Raw genomic sequence first — 8,679 nt, 5'->3', positions numbered from 1 at the left:
TAAGGCTATTTGAAGAAAATTACTAGGTTCAATTACTTTAATGAGAACTAGCTCCTACAAAATGTTGGTTTAAGAATTGGCTACACAGCAGTAACATATTAGCCAAACTCACCTACTGAAAAAAAAACCACCACATAATCTGCCTTTTGGTTTCTATTTCAATTTGTTTTCCCATATAAAACCTTCAGATATATAAACATACTTATTTTAGACTATTTATTTTTTATCCTTATAATGCCATAAAAATAACTAAATGCACTGAATTGATAGAGGGGAAGGTTTTTGTCTTGATTATAGTTGTCAGGTGCTAAATAAATATTAGTAAATTAATTAATGAATCATGCAAAAATAATCAATTGTCTCAATCAATTCCCTAAACATGTAAAACCAAATTAACTAGACTATTCTGTTAAAATGGATAATACGTTAACTGCTGTGAAGTCAGTATAAATCAGTGATGGGCAATGGGCTGGCTCTTGGCCACCTGCCTCTATTTAGATGCTGAAATTGTTATCCAATTTCAAGTAGAACTTTAAAAATTTAATTGAATTTATTGGGGTGACATTGGTTAATAAAATTATATAGGTTTCAGGTATACAAGTCTATAATACAACATCTGTATATTGTATTGTGTGTTCACCACTCAAAGCCAAGTTTCTTTCCATCACCGTTTAACCCCCCTTTTTCTGTCTTCTATCTCTCCTCACCCCCTTTCCTCCTATAATCACCATTCTGTTGTGTCTATGAGATTCAGTGTTATATGCCATATCTGAGTGAAATCATATGGTTCTTTGCTTTTTCTTACTGACTTATTTCACTTAGCATTATATTCTCAAGGTCCATCCATATTGACACAAATAGCAATATTTCATTTTTTTCTTATAGCTGAATGTATTCCATTGTATATATGTACCAAATCTGCTTTATCCAACCCTCTACCAAAGGACATTTGGGTTGTTTTCATGACTTTAAAAATGTCATTCATACCCTTGCTGGTTTGGCTCAGTGGATAGAGCATCGGCCTGTGGACTGCAGGGTCCCAGGTTTGATTCCAGTCAAGGGCACATGCCTGGGTTGCAGGGTTGATCCCCAGTAGGGGACATGCAGGAGGCAGCCAATCAATGATTCTCTCTCATCATTATGTTTCTATCGCTCTCTCTTCCCCTCTGAAATCAATAATTATACCTAACAATAAACAAACATGTAAATTGACTGTACCTCCACTACACCCATAGCCAATCAGAGTGAGTATGCAAATTAAAAGGCCAAAGATGGCAGCTGCCCAGCTGCTTCAAGAGTGGAGTGGCCAAGTGGGGCAGGACGCCTGCTCTGAGAGAGAGGGCAGGGGGGTCAGAGATTTATAGGAGCAGAGTGCCACAGTGAAGACAAAGAAGGCAGACTCTGGCTAGAGCGAAGGCCTGGGTCCTGGGTGCCAGAGGAAAACCAGTGCTGGAAGCCAAGGGAAGGAAGGCCTATTGCATGAATCTCTTCATGCCATTGCCTCTAATATATATATATATATATATATATATATATATATATATATATATATAATAAAATAAAAATGTCATTCAATTGGCTTCTTGGTTTCTATCATTTTTCACTCTCACCAGAATGTTAGCTTTACTGTGCTATTACTTCCAAGAGCTGGTTTATTTGTTTGTGTGTCTGTATTTTATCCAGTTTTTCTAGCTGCTCTAGGCAGGGCTTTTTCTTCTTTTTCTTCTTCTTTTTATTTTTATTTTTTTCTACACAATACTTCATTATGGCCAGTAATAGGGTTCCTTTCTAATTCATTTTAAATTACAAACAAAAATAAATAATGGAAATTATTATATTTAATTCTAATTGCATTTAATTATTTTAAATATTCAGTTACCACAATATTTGTTTGACCTTAATGACTAGAAGATTTGAGGGGAACAAAATCAGCTACATTTAATATGTCCACACATTACTTCCTGTGTTCTAAGTCAGAAAGCTGAAATTTGTCTTTGTGTCAGACTCTTGTACTTTGAAATGAATCATTTTGATAAACCCTCTTAGTCATGCACATGTAAGCCAAGTACCTTTGTATTGTGTTGGCAGCAGGCCTAAATATTTGTTGAGTAAGAAAAATGTCATAGTTCTATGAGAGATTGATAAGTGTTTTTTTTATTATACTGTGAAAGGTTATGCCAATTGAATAGTGTGAAACGGGCATCTCAGCAGAGAGACAATTTGTATATTAAGAAGAAATCATCAGCATTTTATGGTGAAAGTCTGGTGAAGGAGAGAAGGGATGTGAGGAGCTGAATGTGGAGGTGCCCATAGAGAAAGGGTTTATGTAAGCTAGATAAAGGGGAAAAGTAGAAATAGCCAATAAGGATCTCCCCAATATAAGGGCAGAACCAATGAGCTGCAGGGGAGCAGAAATCTGCTAGACAATTTTCAACATTCTGTTTCCTCATTTTAACTGCCTGAGGAGCTATATTGTTTTAAGTTTCCAAAGGATCTCTTAAGTGAGACATTTCAAGTGGCCCAGAAAAACAGCTGAGGCCACTGAATGCTATCTGGGAGGGGCAGTGCACAGCCAGAGATGAAAAAAAAAAAAAAAAAAAAATCTTCAGGAGATGTCTGCATTCCCTAGAGCTCCTGGAATTACTTGATGCCATAATCTAACTGATTGTGCCATTCAGAAAGGAATTTGAGTTATTTTATTGTGATACAAACAGAAAAGATAACCTCAAAAATATAGAAAATATGGACACACCAAGTTCCATTGTCTATGAAATTAGGACCAAATTAGAGAAATACAGAGAGTTTCATAGGAAGACATTTTATAATTGAAGAAATAAGAAAACAATCCATACGTTTGTAAAAAAAAAAAAAAAAAACAACAAAAAACCCCTAAAACATGCAGTAATATACTAAACAGTAAATATGGCTGAATTAAACTTGACATTAATTCTTTTCTCTTTTTAGTGTCACCATCCATGCTAGAAAAACAAAGGATCTTTGATGACATGTTATACCTTTGAGAAAAGCAGTTCATATTAATAAGCAGTTCCAGCCTTTAACCCAAAGAGCTGTCTAGACTGAACAGGCCTCTGGTTATAGCTGCTAATATATAAGTTAAGTAGGTTTTTAGTTATGCTCTTTTCTGTGGAACCACAAAGTGGCAAATCCCTAAAATTCAAAAACTTCAAAGCATTGTTGGAAATTGATTTATGCTTTTTGAATGGAAGGTAGGTTTTCTTCTCCTCATCCGTTCTTCTTAAAAATGTCTGCAAACCTTAAAGGAATTTAAGGTTTGAGGAAATATAGTGAAGCAAAATAATAATAGCATTATTTTTCTTTGCTTAAAATCCTCTACCACTTTCATACTACTATCTACAAATTATACTAAACCACTGGAGAAAACATTTTTTTTTTAAAGCGGTCAATCAACTAGTCATTTTATCTTACATATATTATTTTGTAATAATTTGGCTACACATTTTTTTAATAAATAAACTAAAAAGTTTATTGCTTGGTATAAATATATTATTATCTTATTTATTCAGATATTCTCATTTTAAAATGAAATTTTTACTTTTCTCTCTCTAGAAAAATATATTTAACCTATGTATATTTCTCAGATATACATTAATCTAAATTATCCTAGGTGGGAAAAAAGTGTATTTATATTTTAATATACAGGTTATCCCCAAAATGTATACACACTTGGAATAATTACAAAGACAATATTTATTAAAATAGATTTTATTTTCAAAATATAATAGAATTTACAGACATTGTGTGTATACATTTTGGGGGCCACTGTATTCCATATCACTATGAAGGCATATTCCCAAATTCTGTGGTTTTATTTTCAGTTCCCAGCATTCATTCAATTCAATACACTTATTAATGAACCATTAGAAATGTGTTACTCTGTTGAAGCAGCCATGGCTTTTGTTCCATGTCACTGGTGTTAGTTTAGGCTGACACATGGCTACAAAGCATGACGGATCAAAGTAATTAAAGTTCCAATCACTTGACTTTCTATGTTCAACATCAACTCAGCTAGCCTTTACCCTAAGTTCCTACTATTTTAATATTGCTAGAAGTGTGTGTGTCTGTGTGCTGCACACCCGCATGTGTATGTGCTTGCAAATAATAAAAAAGTGTCATTACTTTGGTTGCATTTAAAGAATTTTTCAGAATTTTTATTTTAAAGTTTGCTGATGTATTATTAAATTACTGTTTTTGCCTTGGCATGTAATGTGAGAGTCATCAGTATATACACGTTATGTCCATCTATCTTATATAATAAAAGGTTAATATGCAAATTGTCCCCTCTACTGAGCATTCAACTGGGAGTTCAACTACAATAGAAGTTCCACAAGGGGGCGGGGCCAGCAGGCCAGCCACACACGGCCCCTCCCTCCAACCAGCGCAGCCCAATTGGCTCTGATCAGGGTGGGCAGGCTGGACCCTCCCGAGTACAAATTTGTGCACTGGGTCTCTAGTAGAATTATAGATTCTGGGAGAAAGTTTGCATTGTTCTCTGATTGGTCCTTCCTCATTAAGCTAGGTAAATATAAGTTCATCCACAAATAATGAACTTGTTACAAATTTCTCAGATAGAGACTTAGTTTGTTTAGTAGCAGCCTAGGTGGGGGGAAAAGTGCATTTCTAAAATATCTACTGAAAAGAAAAGAGCCCCAGCAGTTTTTAATAGAAAAAAAAAAATCAGTCCATCAAATTATATGACTGTTATTTTGACAGAATACTGGATCTATGGAATTACTACTTTTACAAAGCATATCAGTTAAAGAATTATATTGTTAACAGATTTATAGTAATAATAAGGCAGCCTTTGTTTCTATTTGATTAGTGTTATGCATTAATTGCTTTTTTGTTGATTGATGGCTTTAGGATAATGTATTTGTTCCAGCTTTTCTACATGAAACATTCTTTTGATCCTGAAAGTTATCTGTTTGGATCTCCTGGCCTCTGGCACTCACTGGCTAAATGCAGCATGTTCCTTTAACTGCAGATGCCACAGCTTTTTAAAGCAGCATTCCCTCCATTCCTCTGAGTCACATGTGATAAGTTAATAAGGCAGGACTCTGTATATAGGTGCTTTTGCTTGTTAAAATCATTGAAAATTTACCAAATGCATTATTTTTGTTGCTTTATTACACAGGATTTACTACAAGTGCCTGGCATTTTTAATTAGCCTGACCTTTGTGGTCCATGAATGCCAATGGTAAAAGTTGTATTTGCCAGAATTTTTACAAACCAATTGAATATAGAGAGGAAAATGGAAGATTGATAAACAATATCGTGTGTGTGTGTGTGTGTGTGTGTTTCTGTCCATCTGTATACACATATATATTATCTATCTGTTGATCCATCTATATCTCTTTTCAAAGTGTGGATATAAAATAAAAATGAAAATAATCATCTGCTCTCATTCAGAAAATCAAGAATATTTCAACAATAAATGTAGAATAAACTTAATTTTACAATAAAAAGATACTTTCTGGAATATATTGACAATTGGCAAATTTACTCAATAGCATAATTTAGTTTCTATATTTTAAAATAAATATACAATAATATAGTATTGGTTTGAGTGTAAATTTGACAGTGTCTGTAACTGACAAAATAACAAGATATTACATAAAAATCTTATTTTGTACAGATACCTTTTTCATAATTCTATATGAAATAGATGAGATGGTCATATTTTAAAAACAACTAATTATATTTAACTATTTGCAAAATGTGAGCAGCAATTTAATTTAAATTTTTTCTGGGACATTAAAAATAACTTAAGAAAAAGCCACCCATTAACTCATAACAGTAGCTCTTTTGTCTCTCTGTCTCTAGAATTTATATCTATAGCTCTTTTCCAATTCTTTATTTTAAAGACTAGAGCAGCCAGGGCTGTATTGAATAGCAAAGTGATAATGAGGACCTCATTTTACACCTCTAGATAAATTTTTTCTGGGATTTTACTAGTGAATATAATGAAGCTCTTGATTTAAAAGAAGTTGTCTTTAACACCTAAAAAGGATTTCCTTTTCTTTTTACATATTTTTATTAGTAATAGTTATTCAATTTTATCAAATATGAGTTCTATATATTCAAATATTTTTACTTTTAATCAACCTATCTATAGGTTACAAGTCTATTAACAAATTTTATGTTAAATCATTTTTATATTCCTAGATTAAACTTGAATTGAAGGCAATGAGATCCTCCTAATATGAGAATCACTTTTTTACTATCTTAAATTTTAAACATTTATTAGTATTAGAGATTGAACTATAATTTTCTCTTGGAGTTTTTCTTATATTTAAGAATTGAGATTAAACTAATTTTTTACAATACATAAGGTAATTTCACATCTTTTTATTAACTTCTAAAAAGAAAACAAATTTCTCTCTCTTCGTTATCTCAAGTTTAATTCCGAAGAAATAGAGAATGAAAAATAGAAACATGGGATAATACAAAGAAAAGAGAAAAATCTGATTTTGATAAATTAAGGTAAATTTAATAAATTATCTTTTTTTCTTGTTGTACTTATTTAAGTAAAGATTATTCAGTTCAGATAATCTTCACGATTACTTCATGATGTTGGCTGCTATGAAATCACTGGCAATATCAATACAAAACATGAGAAACATATCTGAAATATGGTCCTAGGTGATTTTTTTATTGGCACTAATTCTATTCTGAGAGTATATTAATATTTCCAAATATCCATGTATATTAGCAGCAAAATCACATTTACTTTTAAATTCTGAACAGGTATTTGTGTTCTTAAATTTTAAAGATATAACATCCTACACAGACTTAAAATTCATTATCTATGCTAACTTTCATCAATATATTATATCTCCTAATTTTTAATATTAATTTGTAGGCTACCCCTGCTTACACATAACTTAAGGCATTGGTTCTTAACATTTTTTTTAAATCACAGGCACTACTGAATAACTGATGCATCTCCTTGACCTTACCAAAGGAAAAATAAATAGAAACTGACAATTGTGCATTACATTTCAAGGCTTTTATCAATTTACTAGAGACCCAGTGAACTAAATTAATGCACAGGGGTGTCCCTCAGTCCTGCCTGCACCTCTAATCTGAGACATCTCTCACAATCCAGGACTGCTGGCTCCTAACCAATCGCCTGCCTGTCTGACTGGTTGCCCCCTAACTGCTCCCCTGCCAGCCTGATTGCCCCTAACTGGCCTCCCCTGCCAGCCATCTTATGGTAGCTATCTAGTGGTGGTCATCTTGTGGCAGCCATCTTGTGAAAAAGTGGGGGCAGGCATCTTGTGATGACATAGGGCAGCCATCTTGTGATGATGTGAGGGGCAAAGGCCACCTAGGCTTTTATTAGTGTAGATTATAATTCATTGAGGGGCTCCAATTTAAGTACATGTGATCTAAGAAGTATTAACTATTTAAATAACCTAGAAGTATTTTGGCTTTTAATAGGATTAAATGAGAGGAGAGATTAAAATTTCATCCCAAATAAACTTTTCAAGCCACAAATAATTAATAGTGTGGCTTTTATATTATAAATATATGAAAAAATGTCAGAGAAAGTCTCATATTTTCCACAAAACATTTTTTATCTTAGAATACAATTGAAATTCTTCTGGAATTATGGAGATGAAAAGAACTAAGAATTATTTATTTTTTCTAATGTGTTATTTTATAACTCACCCAGTTTCCAAATTTATCATAGAAATAGCCATTTTTTCCCTCCTACTACATATCAGAATGTGATACTTGAAAATAGGGTCTTCACATTCTGAAATTCCCAGAGACAGAAATTTTGGAGAGACTATTCAATCCACTACATGCATGAAAATTTAAGAAGTGAAAAAAGAAAAAATCAAAACACTGATCCGATTCTTTTTCCAACATTTACTGGTGGTGGGGTTTGGGGCAAAATGCTGAAAGCCATGATGCCCAGGGTTCTCACTGAAGGCTGAAAAATAGTGAAATGATTCCTATCTCATAAGTAATATGAATATTTGAAATTGTGCATGTAAAATTTCTAATATACTCTGACTTGGGAATAAGGAATATTTTATAAATGAGAATAAAAAAATTACATGTCCTAAGTAAAATCCTTATATATAAAAACCCTGGATCATAACAACCAGTAATGACAGGAGGCTGACCAACTGGAAGTCTGTGCTGGCCCCACCCCCAAGCAAGCAGTAAGGGGCAATCAGGCAGCCAGGCAGAGGGGTTAGGGATGGTCAGGTAGGCAGGCCAGTAGTTAGGAGTGATCAGGTAGGCAGACACCCATTGCCAGGCTGGCCCCATCCCCAAGCAAAAGGTTAGAGGCAATCTGGCAGGAAGGCAGAGTGATTAGGGTTGGTCAGGTAGGCAAACAGCAGTTAGGGGTGATCAGGTAAGTAGGAGAGCAGCAAGGAGCGATGATGTAGGCGGACAGACCCTCTTAGGACTGGCTCCACCCCCCAACAAAGAAAGAGGGAAGCTCAGGCCAGCCAAGCCATTGCACCCCAGCCTGTCACCTGCAGAGGGAGGTCACTGGTGGCAGGTGCCACACAGATGGCGAGCAGTAGCAATGGTGGGGATGAGGCCAGCTGCCTACAGCTCAGGGAAGGAAAAAGCCCCGATAGGCCCTGATCTCAGCCCAGGCCTAAGGACTCTACC

This window comes from Pipistrellus kuhlii, unplaced genomic scaffold (genome assembly GCF_014108245.1).
Source record: "Pipistrellus kuhlii isolate mPipKuh1 unplaced genomic scaffold, mPipKuh1.p scaffold_m20_p_7, whole genome shotgun sequence".
NCBI lineage: Eukaryota > Metazoa > Chordata > Mammalia > Chiroptera > Vespertilionidae > Pipistrellus > Pipistrellus kuhlii.
Note: the sequence above shows the minus strand (reverse complement) of the source record.